We start from the raw sequence: 13,058 nt of genomic DNA, 5'->3' as shown, positions 1-13,058 counted from the left end.
TTATATTTCCTTTCTAAGGATTAGGGCATGACTAGTAAAGCTAACTTTTATTACCCATCAGAACTGCCCTTGAGAAGGTGGTAGTGAGCCAGTGCTTTGAAGTACTGCAGCCTTTTGGTGAAGGTGCTCCCACAGTGTTACGAGAAGAGTTCCTGGGTTTAGACCCAGCAACAATGAAGGAAGATAATATATTTCCAAGTCAGGATGGTTTGTGACTTGGAGGGGATCAACAGGTGGTGGTACTGTCATGCACCTGAAGCCCTTGTCCTTCTTAATAGTAAAGCTCATGGATTTTGGAGGTGCTGTCGGAGTGACCTAGATAAGTGACTGCAGTGTGTTTCTGCGCCCAGTGGTGAACAGAATGAATGTTTTGAGTGGATTATGGGGTACCAATTGATCAGGCTGCTTTGTCCAGGATGGTTTTGAGCTTCTTGAGAGTTGTTGAATCTGCTTTCAAACAGAGAATATTTTATTCCATCACATTCCTGACCTGTGCCTTGTAGATGGTGAAATGTCTTTGAGGCATCAGCAGGTTGGTTGCTCAGCACTGGGTATAATGAAAGCGGAAAGAAATAGAAGACCACAGACTGATTATTTTCTCTGCATCCTTTATTTAAAAAATATTGGATTAATTTATTTAATGGTACAAACAAACATCAGTTGCATTTACTGGTGAAATCTTTGAGATTTTTGAGACTAATGACTTTCAGAGTTTGGATTGAATTTGAATTTCATCTCCCAGAAGTAAGGCGAAACTGATCAAACACCCTGTAACACGCAATTGATCATGGAAGAGGAGAGACTAAATTTAATCTTAATGGGCTATGTCTGAACCAATACCCGAAGGTAAAATAGCAGTGTGCCAACAGACTGCAGCAACTAATATCCAGTAGAAAACAAAAAGCATTATTTATCTGTAAGAGTTAGCTTTATCACATGCCCTAGAGAGGAAAGGAACATATTTGAATTTCTTGTGTCACCCAGGCTCCATTAAAGTGAAGAGAGTTTTTTTTTTAAACTTAGCTCAGTTTAAAAACAAATCCAGTTTAGGGGTGAAAACTGAAAACTGGACAAGGCAATTAACACCACAATGGCAACATTTTTATCCTTTCCTGCCTGAGCAGGAATTGAACTGAAAAATGAAAAGGCAATAATCATTATTTCATGTTCTACCTTGGTACTAAATCTGATGCAGACCATGTTTGAATTTTCAAGATATACTGTGGATTGACAAGTTTCATTGTAAAAATTATGTCTGTTGCTTCCTTTGTTTTATTTCTGATCTTTTCCTTTATTTAGAGATACAGCATGGTAACAGGCCCTTCTGACACAACAAGCAGAATTACACCTTTTGACCATTTAACCTACTAACCCCTACATTTTTGGAATGTGAGAGGAAACAGGGCACTAAGAGGAAACCCACACAGTCATGGGGGGAGCATACAAACTCCTTATGGACAGGGGCTGGCATTGAATCCCAGTCACGAGTGCTGTAATAACGTTACACTAACAGCTATGCTACTGTGCTTTTAATATAGCTTTCTTTTAGTTGTGTATTATCTTTAGTATAGTTCTTATTGAAACTGGAGGACTACATTCTTCTAGATCAATCATAACAAAGACAGAAAAGCTCTGGGGAAAGCATATGTAAAGGAAAATTTCATTAGCTTCCTCTGTATCTACAATTCTTCATCTAATATCCAAGCAAAATGGCGATCTATGGATAGACCAGGACTGACAACATCCTTTCTCTTGCTTCACTTGTGTACAAGTTTCCCCTGCCATCCGAAGGTAGAGCGTTCCTATGAAATGGTTCGTAAGCTGGAATGTCGTAAAGTGAATAAGCAATTACCATTTATTAATATGGGAAAAATTTTTGAGCATTTCCAGACCCAAAAAATAACCTACAAAATGATGCCAATTAACACATAAAACCTAAAATAATAGTAACAGATAGTAAAAGCAGGAGAGATATAATAAATACACAGCCTATATAAGGTAAAAATACTTTTCTACAATCATTGAAGCATAGTCTAGTGCAGCAAAAATCTCACGCAGAAACACTCGGTGCAAGTGCTCTTGGCAGAAACACTGTCTCCAGTAACCTTTAAGCTATGAAGCTGCCAAATCATACCAAATAACACATAAAAATACACAGCCTATATAAAGTAGAAATAATGTGTGAACAGTGTAGTATCACTTACCGGAATTGGGAAAACAGCTCCGAGCACACTGATGATGGTGTATTAGGCTGAGTCGTCAGAGGTTGGGGTGGTGGGACACTGGGGTATCATCTCTTCATCGTCTGTTTCCATCAGGGCAGGCAGGTCATCCTCTTCTATGTCTGCCTGCCTCGATGTCGAAGGTCGAGGTTCGTTGTCTGCTGTGGCTGATGTGGAAGGCTTGAAAAACGACAGTATGCTTGACTGCTTAGCCTCGCACATTTTTCTATTATACAGTTCTTTGTAAGCACTCAAACCATCCTGCAAATATGCCCTAAACCTACATACCATTTCAAAATTAAAGTGGTACTTTTCTGCAATCATTGTTGTCAATTGCAGCGAAAATCTCACGCAGTTGCTTCACGTTCAGTTCCTGGACAACTTCACTTTCCGTCCGTTCGCTACTGCATTTGGTTTCGATCGTTATCCTTTCCTCTTCCAATTGCATCAGCTCTTCATCTATCAGTTCTTGGTCATGGGATGCCAAAACCTCTTCAACATCATCTTCGTCAACTTCCACAAGCCAAATTCACTTTGTCCTTACTTCGTTCACCGTGATCGAAATGCTTAATTATGTCTAGTTTTACGCTAAGTGTAACACCCTTATGAGCTCTTTTAGGCTTTTCCAATACTTTAGAACTCACCTTGCTAATGGCTGCCCAAAATAAATCGACATAAAGCACAGATGCTCACATGCACGTGTTTAAGCAATGCTGGCTAGAATGCAGTTCCAGGGGAGGAGCTTGGCTGCTCGGGGCACGCGCTGCCTTTTTTCGTAACAGTTAAACTACTTTCTGTTAGTGAAAACAGGTAACTAATGTAGATCTTTCGTAAAAGCGAGGTGGCGTAAAGTGAACATTCGAAAAGCAGGGAACACCTGTAGTTTCAAATCATGAGAACTCTTCCCCTTAGCTGAGAACTTATGGTTGCACCAAAGATCAAAATAACTAGACTGTAAGTAAATCTTTATAGACAACTGACATGAATTGAAATATTACCTGACTAAGGGTCTCGGCCCAAAATGTTGACTGTTCATTTCCACGGATGCTGCCCGACCTGCTGAGTTCCTCCAGCGTGTTGTGTGTGTTGCTTTGAAATATTACCTGATGTCAGAAAACCCTAGTGGTTTGACCATAAGACATTACAGAGTACTATATTAATTTTATGTATTGCACTGTACTGCTGCTGCATTAAAAAAAAGAAATTTCATGACATATGTGAGTGATGGTAAACCTGATTCTGATATGGGTCTCTTTTGTGGACTGAGAGTGCAAAGGGGGCAGGGAGAGGAGAATGATGGTTGGGGAAAAGGGGCAGGGAGAGGAGAATGATGGTTGGGGAAAAGGGGCAGGGAGAGGAGAATGATGGTTGGGGAAAAGGGGCAGGGAGAGGAGAATGATGGTTGGGGAAAAGGGGCAGGGAGAGGAGAATGATGGTTGGGGAAAAGGGGCAGGGAGAGGAGAATGATGGTTGGGGAAAAGGGGAAGGGAGAGGGGAATGATGGTTGGGGAAAAGGGGAAGGGAGAGGGGAATGATGGTTGGGGAAAAGGGGCAGGGAGAGGAGAATGATGGTTGGGGAAAAGGGGCAGGGAGAGGAGAATGATGGTTGGGGAAAAGGGGAAGGGAGAGGGGAGGGAGCAGGAAGTACCAGAGACATATTCTATATCGATCAATAAACCAATTGTTTGGAATCAAGTGACCTTGCCTGGTGTCTCAGGGCTGGGTGTGTCTGCACCCACGCCACACCCTGCCCCTGGCATTCCTTCTCTGCCACCTGTCCCATACCCCTTCCATGGTGCTCCATCTCACCGTCCCCAATATCGTTTGCTCTCGTCAGATTTACAAACCTACTGCCTACTCCATGTTCACAAATACAGTACTGTGCAAAGGTCTCTACTAAAGGTCTAGCTATATATATGTGCCTAAGACTTTTTCACAGTACCTAAGAGCAGAATTATGTATTTATCCCATCATGTCTCCTCTGCCATTTGATCATGGCTGATTTATTTTCCCTCTCAACCCCACTGTCCTGCCTTCTCTTCATGACCTTTGATACCCTGACTAATCAAGGACTTATCAACCTCCCCATTAAATATACCCAATGACATGGCCTCCAAAGCTGTCTGTGGCAACGAATTCCACAGGTTTACCATCTACTGGCAAGACATTCCTCCTCATCTCTCTTCTAAAGGCATGTCCTCCTACTCTAAGGCTATGCCCTCTGGTCCTAGACACCCCTACTATTGCAAACATCCACTCTAACTATGCCTTTCAATATTTAGTAAGTTTCAGTCTATATTTCTTTGTATCATCCAAGGACTTGGCCACAAAACCATCATCCAGATCATGAACATTTAATGTGAAAAGGAGTGTTCCTAACACCAACAACCCTGCAGGACACTACTAGTTATTGGCAGCCAACCAGAAAAGGCCGTCTTTATTCCCATTCATTGCCTTCTGCCAGTCAGCCACTCTTCTGTCCATCCCTGTATCTTTCCTGTAATATTGGGAGCTCTTATCTTGTTTAACAGCCACGTGTATGAAATGGTGTTAAAGAGCTTCTGAAATTCCAAATAAACAACAGGCACTGACTTCCCTCTGTCTATCCAGTGTACTGTTCCTTCAAAGAATTCCAACAGATTAGTCAGGCAAGATCCTCCCTTAAGAAAACCCATGCTGACTTCTGCCTACTTTATAGTGTGGCTCCAAGTACTCCAAAACCTTATCCATAATAATGGATTCAAGTACCTTGCCAATCACTGGTCAAGTTAACTGGCCTATAATTTCCCATCTTTTGCTTTTTTCCTCCCTTCTTAAACAGTGAATTGTTAGTGAAATACAGATTCCTGCCACTTTGCTGTTAACAATTGTTGTACTTTATGTGTATGTAATCACTTCAACAGTGTGTTGCATCGTTCTTTATGGCTTCCACTATATCATCAGCCAATCATATCCTATGAAGTTTTAGGCACCATTAAGAAGCCATCACACTGGTCATTGAGTCTTCAAATTATGTTCCTCCCCAAAAAAAAAGCTGGATGTCTGGGAGCAATTAATCTTGGTAAAATGCCATAGGAAATCACAATCCCTAAGTGGTTTGTCTCATCGGCGGCACAGTGAGCTCGACCTCGCAGTGCCAGAGATCCCAGCTCAATTCTGACCTTGGGTGCTGACTGCATGGAACTTGCACGTACTCCCCCAGACTACGTGAGTTTCTTCCAGTGTGTAGTCTTCTTGCAACATTCCCAAAGGCATGTTGGTTGGCCGACTCATTGTCTGTAGCAAGTTGCCTCCAATGTGTTGATGAGTGGTACAATCTAGAAGAGGGAATGTGAGGAGGATAAAAAGAGATGAATATATAATGGGTGGATGATGGTCAGCACAGACTTGGTGGGCTGAACAGCCTGTTTCTGTGCTGTATCTCTCTGTGCCTCTACATTGGCAGAGGAACTTTGATTTTACTGAAATGTTATGATTGCGTGTTAAGAAATGTAATGAAACTAGCGAATGCATCACTTTTAACAACCACATCTGATAAAATAATAGTCACATGTAACAGGTTTCCTTATCTTATCAGGAAATACAACTACAACTGGTAGCACTCATGCACAAGTTAGAAGGTCAAGAGTTCAAATTCCAGTCCAGGATTTTGCCACACGATTTGGCTGATATACAATATACTTTTGAAACCATTTTGCAGCTGAATGGAAACGAAGTATAAATGAGAATGAATTTATGAATATCTGGATCAGAAGGACAAATAAAATTACTGTAAAAAAGTGAATGCATTCAACTTAGTGTTATTTTGGAAGTATCCCATCCTGGGTTGAAAGACCTTTAAGAAGAGGCTATACTCCAAATCAGTTTCCACTGGTCTCACTGGGTAACATCACGCACATCATAGGGGGATGCAGAAGTTCTCTACACTGAGTTCCAATTAGAACAGATTGGAAATGTAAAAGTTGGTAATGAAGAGCAGGGACAAATGCTTTAGCCTTGTTTGAAGAAGGTTACAAGTGAAGTGGGGCTGCTTGCAAGACCACAAAAGTTTGAGAGAGCCAATAACAAATGGGTACTGTGGATGCTTCTCCCTGCTTTCTGAATGGTTGTCAGTCTTTCCTTTTTTATTATTCCCAATGAAAATATCACTACTCACTCTGTCAGGTTATGCCCAGAAGTCAGGGTATATTTATGGAAACTTGTGGCTTTTAGCTTCCTAGTGTTTCTGCGAGAAACAAAGAAATATTCATTCCTGAGATGTGGCACAGAATGTGCACCTCGAAGGGAAATTAAAGAAAGAAAACAGTGTTTACTGATGCAGTATTTTAAACAAGAAATATCCTTCAAAAAGGTACATGGTAGGAGAAAACATAATCCCCAAACTGTTGGACCAGACCCTGACATTGTTGAAAGGCAGGCAGCCAAATCAGATGTTACAAGTCATGATCAGTTACATTGCAATAGTAGAGACGAACTGAACATATAGATACATATTCAAGGAAAATACAACCCATGAAGTAAAGTGAGAGAAGAAATGCAAAGAGCTCCGTTTCTCAGAAAAAAATTTGGTTATTAACTGAACAAAAACACAACTACATTTGGTAAGCACACAATCCTTCAAGTCAAGCTACAAGAGACATTTATTTAAGGACAGGAGAGTCAGGCATGCAGAGGCAGACACCTCCCAGACTGCACCCAGCTAACAGGAATCACTTGCCACTCGTTTACAACTCATCACCTGCAGCCTAGTTAAACCCAGTTAAATCCACACCCCTTGTTTACTCATTGCGCCAGCCAGCCTCAACCAGTTGTTCCTAGCCTTTGGTTACCTTGTCGTATTGACTATCTGTTTTCTCTTGTTTTGTGGCCCCTTGTGGCTTACTATTTTGCAGCCTGTTACGAAAATATCATTTCTGTTGCTTTTCTCTTGGGTCAAACCTCATCTACATTTCCTGACAAGGAGAAGCATGCAATCTGTTCAAAGCATACATAAGAATTTAGCCAATCTTCTTTTCTTCAAATTTCTTCGCAGTTAACTTACAGGTTTTATTTGTCCATAGGTAAGAATCATTGAGATGTGGGCTCACCTACATGCCTGGCATCCAGAGTGCCTTTCAACTTCAGGTGTTTCCAAGAGTAGTTGTTGCAGTAAGAGTTCAGTTACGTCACTAGCTCTTGAATTGTCACTAACTCTAAAAAATTGTACCAAAAATATGATAAATTTTGAAAATAAGAAATAGTCAGAATTATTTTATGTGAAGAGGAAAAGGAATGAATGCTAGTAAAAATGAAAGAGCAAATAGACACTGAAGATCATTTTTACAGAAAGACAGTAGAGCTACCATTTGTAAAAAGAATTGAGCTCTGGGTTATACACTACATAAAACAAAAGAGACTCAGTCAAGCCAGTCCATAGTCTACAAACAACACAATAGGACAGATTAGGAGGGAAGTCAAAAGCAAACATCAGTGGAACAGCAAACCAGAACTAAAACCAGCCGAACAACAGCAAACCCAAATAGAAACAACACCCAATACCAAAAAGATTAAGCCGTGTATCCTAGCAACAAAGAATAACAAGACTGGGAAAACCAAATTCAATGTTTTTATTTAGTAGTGACTTGGTATTTATTTTAATTATCCACATTAGGAGCTATGTCCACACTTAATATGTTGCTTTAATGTACAATTTCTGTTTCCTTCCGAGAAGGGAGACATATGACTATAGAATGAAAGCCTGATATCCTGTGAATCACAAAACAACCCCAAGCTGATCTCATTAACTGTTTTGTGAATTTCCGTTTTGGTGTAAGATTTATACAGTAAAGACCATATTGAAGTAGCGTATTACAGAAGGTTAGAGTAGTGGGTACAGAGATGTCAAAAAACAACCCTTCTAGGCATCCTCCATTATCTTTTATTTTCCTCTGTTTTAAATGGTTATCTGCTTCTGGTCCAAGTTACTATGGACATTGCTACCACTGCCACTTCACATGGTAATTTCCTATGCCATGTTCTTAAAACTTTACATTACTTATAATTAACCACCTCCCTTCAAGTCTGTGATGATTTCACTGATTAATTATTGATACAGCAAGCAGTGAAAATAATTTACTGTTTCTGAACGACTCTATATTGTCCTGTTAACTTTTTCACTTCTCACTCATCTCTGTGGGTTGATTAGTTGCTCAACACTAGGTATTCTAGAATAGATTTTACAAACTGCATTTGGGGTGGATGGTAGCTTTATGGGGCAGAGAATGTACACCATGCATCTGCCCATAGAGGAGATGGGCTGTAATATAATAATTGAATTTCCCTACCTTGTACCTTGCTGAGTAATATGTTGGAGTGGTTCAGTTTCCAAAGGTGACAATTAATCACAGCAGAACTGTGCAGGTAATTTTCTTTAGTAGTGTAGGATGGAGGTTAGGAGCTGTGGAAGGAAGGGAGGCCAGTGATGATAGGAGCAGTTAATGGTTTTTGAAGTCAACTTTCACAAGAGTATGAGATGACCATTTTTGTGCTGAAGATTTCTAAATGAATGCGTTCATTTGCTTTATTTAGAAACCTTCTCTCACATCCAATGAGGTCTGAAGTGACTTTGGGAACAGTTTAAGGATTTACTGCTACCAGATTACAACAGTTTGCGAACAGTCCTTGCGTCTGAATATTTAGAATATCTCCAGCCTTAGGACTGTGTACACCGTACAGACTGCAACACCAATCAGGCTCTTGAGCCGGTGTGGATAACTTAATTCGCCACTACTCTGAACTGATTCTACTGCCTATAGACCCACTTTCAAGCACTCTTTACAACTTATGTTCACAGTATTAATTTTATTTGCACAGATTGTCTTCTTTTGCACATTGGTATTTGTCAGTCTTTATCTGTTCGTGTAAAATTCTATTTATTTCTTTTTCCCCATAAATGCCTGCAAGAAAATTAATCTCAAGATAATATGTGGTAGCATATATGTACTTTGTGTGGGCACGTGGCCAAGTGGTTAAGGCATTGGACTAGCGACCTGAAGGTCGTGAGTTTGAGCCCCAGCCAAGGCATTGTGTTGTGTCCTTGAGCAAGGCACTTAATCACACATTGCTCTGCGATGACACTGGTGCTGAGCTGTATGGGTCCTAATGCCCTTCCCTTGGACAACATTGGTGTCGTGGAGAGGGGAGACTTGCAGCATGGGCAACTGCTGGTCTTCCATACAATCTTGCCCAAGCCTGTGCCCTGGAGAGTGAAGATTTTAAGACTAACAGATGCCTTAATATGTACTTTGATAATAAATTTACTTTGAACCAATCACAAGCCAATACAAGAAAAACTAAGAAATAGCAGTCAAGCACTTTCTGGTGGAAAGTGCACCTCCTGACATATTAACAGCTGATAAATTTGTTAGAGAACACACAACAAAGCTCCTATCAAATTTGGCCACAAACTGATATTTATTGTAGGAAGTTTAATGAGCAAATAAAGCCTATGAAGGGACACAGCACAATAATCATATTTAATAATTATGGGCAGGCTTGGATTATTGTAGGCCATGAAGACAGGCTTATGTTGTCTCAAGTATGTCCTTCATCCATGATGTGGGGAAAAAAGCTCAATTTCATTCGCTTTTCTGATTCTGGAGATGTGCCACTGGTCGGCTGCTACTTGTCTACATAAAAGGAGGATGTATTTTAGACTAGTTCGGGTTAGTTTGTGGATTACTATAAGAAATAGAACACAAGTAGGCCATTCAGCCCTTAATACCTGTTCTTTCATTCAGTAAGATCAGGGCTAATCATTCTCTTCAGACCACTTCCATACACTAATCTTCTTCTACACTAATCTTCTATTTCTTGAATCCTTTAATACTTAAAAATCTAAAATCTATTTATCTCTGCCCTGAATATATTCACTGACCTAGCCTTCACAACTCTCTTGGGTAGAGAATTCTAAATTACCACTACTTTTGGTTAAAGAAATTTTTCATCCACTTGGTCCTGAATGTCCAAGCCTTTACTTTAAGATTGTGTTCCCGGTTCCTGACATTCTAACCAGGGGAAACATCAATTTCACATCTCACATGTCTATAAGAATTTTGTACATTTGAATATGAGCACCTTTTATACTTCTAACTTTGAGGCAGTATATGCCTTGTTTGTTCAATATCTCTTTGTACAACAAACCTACATCCCAAGAATCAAACTGGTTACTTTTATCTAAAAACGCAAACACGAGGAATTCCGCAGATGCTGGAAATTCAAGCAACACACATCAAAGTTGCTGGTGAACGCAGCAGGCCAGGCAGCATCTCTAGGAAGAGGTACAGTCGACATTTCAGGTGACTGTACCTCTTTTATTTGTCTGCATCTGCCACCCAATGATCAGATTGCAGCAAAGCAATGGCTGAAATGCTACTTCTATCCAGTCAAAAGCTAATTAAGATGTGATGTTTTCATCACCTCATTTTTAATCTATCCCCTTTATTTTGTGAAACTGTTTCTCCAGATCACCCAGTAATTGTGCAAACCCACTCTGGTTTTACCTCCAAGAACTCCACTAAGTTGGAACGTGGAGATATGTAACAGTTTAAGAACAGTGGTACAAATCTGCAGAAAGGACAGTTTTTTTCAATCATATCAAAAGCTATGGAGAGATCAAACAGATGTAACCCTGATATCATTAGATATTATGTGCCCTTCAGAATGCACTGTGTCATCCTGAATGATTACCTTATCAAAGTAGAACTAAATAGGTATTTGATTTGGATATAAAATGATTATCATGTATGGTGACAGAACCAACGTGGCATTAATATATATCCAAAGAATATTACTGCAGGAGGCTGGGAGAGAAAAAGATCTCGGTTTTATTGATCACAGGTTTCTTGAGATTCAAGAAAGAAAATTCTAATGCAGAACCATTAGAATGATTCATAGTTAAACCAATACACAGATAGGATCAAGGACCTTGTCTTATTTACTTCTGAGCAGCATAGACTTAGAAATGATACAAGAGAGCCTATAAAATAATTAAAGGGCTGGATAGAGTTCCTAGTTTGTTTCTATTCCAGTTTAATAGACATGGGAGGAGCAGAATATAGATTAAACTAAGTATAAATAAATATAGGCCGGTGTTAGAGAACATATTGAAGTATTTCCTACAGAATTAAGAATTTCTGGAGGACAGTCTTGTCTGGTGTGGTTGGTCACAATTTCATGCCCGTCTTCAAGAGGAACCTGGACTAGTTGCTGACTGGAATAGAGACAGGACCATATAAAAGGTAAGAATTTTTATAGGTAACATTTAGTTTCAATCTTGAGTAGATTAAATGATAACTTTTTTTGTAGCAAATCTTCCCTCATTCGTTCTGAAATTGTAAAATGTCCAAAAAATTACATGATTCCAGAAGTGAACGTAAGGTGAAGGTGGGGTAAAGTGTGTAACGGTAAAGATTCTGCATCCGTGAAGTCACACACACTTGATGAAGCAGCTAGACTTTTCCTGCTTAACCATTCTGCATGTTCAGACATAATACTGCTGTGGTGTTTATTTCCAATGCATTATGAAAAGCATAGCAACTCAAACTTCAATCCTGCATTCGAAACGTGAGATTTAAGTATCACACTGGCTGCTGTAATACATGGTCATGTTTGAACCTTTTATTTTCTTCATTAATAATTAATTTCAAAGATAAAATTAGTATTCCAACTATAAAATTTATAGACCAAATTATTTATATGATACCTTGGATTCATGTCTTTTATATCCAGAGCCATGAATGTTTCTGTCTGGACTTCCTCTCTACACTTGTATTTGATCCTCCCTCTCCATATGTCTCCTTTTGTTCCCTTCAGGCTTGACTTGTTTTGTATGTCTATACATTTCTGGTTCCTTGACACTCCCAGCTGTCAAATATTAGTACTGGGATTCAGCACTATTCCCTTTCTTCTGAGAAAGCTAGAGAATGGCAAAGGACATGCATAATGCAGACTCCAAGGCACTGATAAAACTTCACTAGTTGAGGTTTTTACACTCATTTTGTGCAGTTAAGTCTTCAGTGTCTTTGATTTTAAAAAGGAACCATTAAAATCAAATAGGTTTCCAGTACTCAATTTCCATTGATCAATGGGAAAATACAACTTTTCATTCACCAGGATAAATTATTATATATTATGCTTATCAAGTCAGTGCTGTCTGTAAATGGAGCCATGCTATTTTCCACTTCCTCCTGAGGGGCTAAGCCTAATTGTGATGCCAGATTTGAGAATGCCAACATAAACTTTAGGGGGAGCTGCACAGATTCCTGCAACTATCCCCATTTTTCACTGTCTCCTTTCAACCTTCAGTGTAAATCCTGAGAACAAATATGTCACTTACGTGAAACAGTATAAAATAACCTTACACCATAAACAGAATGGGCATGCTTAATCTATATCTTGATGAATAAATACAGTGGTTTGTATCACCTCAATGGCTTGAATTTCAACAGAAATAATTGGAATTTTACAACCACCTTTAAATGTGGCTGTGATCTGCTGTGATTACACCAAAAGGACATCAGAAACTAATTAAAAGAATGTGCATTCTTTCAAAGTGAATATGCAATGACTTTGTTAACCTAAGTCAATGGAAGCAACTTTCCTGAAATTGCTGTGGATAAATGCAACACCTGTTGAGCTACCACACTAAACATGAATAAACTCGACGATTCCCTCTCAACTTAATTAATTTCAATGAAATGCATCAATTGCATTCCAGGGCATTTGGAGAGTTGACGGACAGTCATGTGAGGTGTAGTCAGGTGTCCTGTTCATCATCTCCCTGCAGTGAACCCTGCT

General features: G+C 39.6%; 1 protein-coding gene across 4 annotated transcripts in view; it reads left to right on the top strand.

Annotated features, from left to right (window-relative positions):
• Window positions 1–13,058, top strand: part of wnt5b (wingless-type MMTV integration site family, member 5b) — a 125,537-nt gene that overhangs the window by 24,578 nt on the left and 87,901 nt on the right. The window contains exon 1 of one of the 4 annotated variants that reach the window (XM_063058040.1): window positions 11,149–11,500. The exons of the other annotated variants lie outside the window; for them this stretch is intronic. The gene's annotated coding sequence lies outside the window, so the exon portion shown is untranslated. Of the gene's footprint in view, window positions 1–11,148; window positions 11,501–13,058 lie in introns of those variants that run through there. 4 annotated transcript variants of the gene reach the window in all.

Source organism: Mobula hypostoma, chromosome 9 (genome assembly GCF_963921235.1).
Source record: "Mobula hypostoma chromosome 9, sMobHyp1.1, whole genome shotgun sequence".
Classification (NCBI taxonomy): domain Eukaryota; kingdom Metazoa; phylum Chordata; class Chondrichthyes; order Myliobatiformes; family Myliobatidae; genus Mobula; species Mobula hypostoma.
Note: the sequence above shows the minus strand (reverse complement) of the source record. Positions and strands in the feature narration are given on the sequence as shown.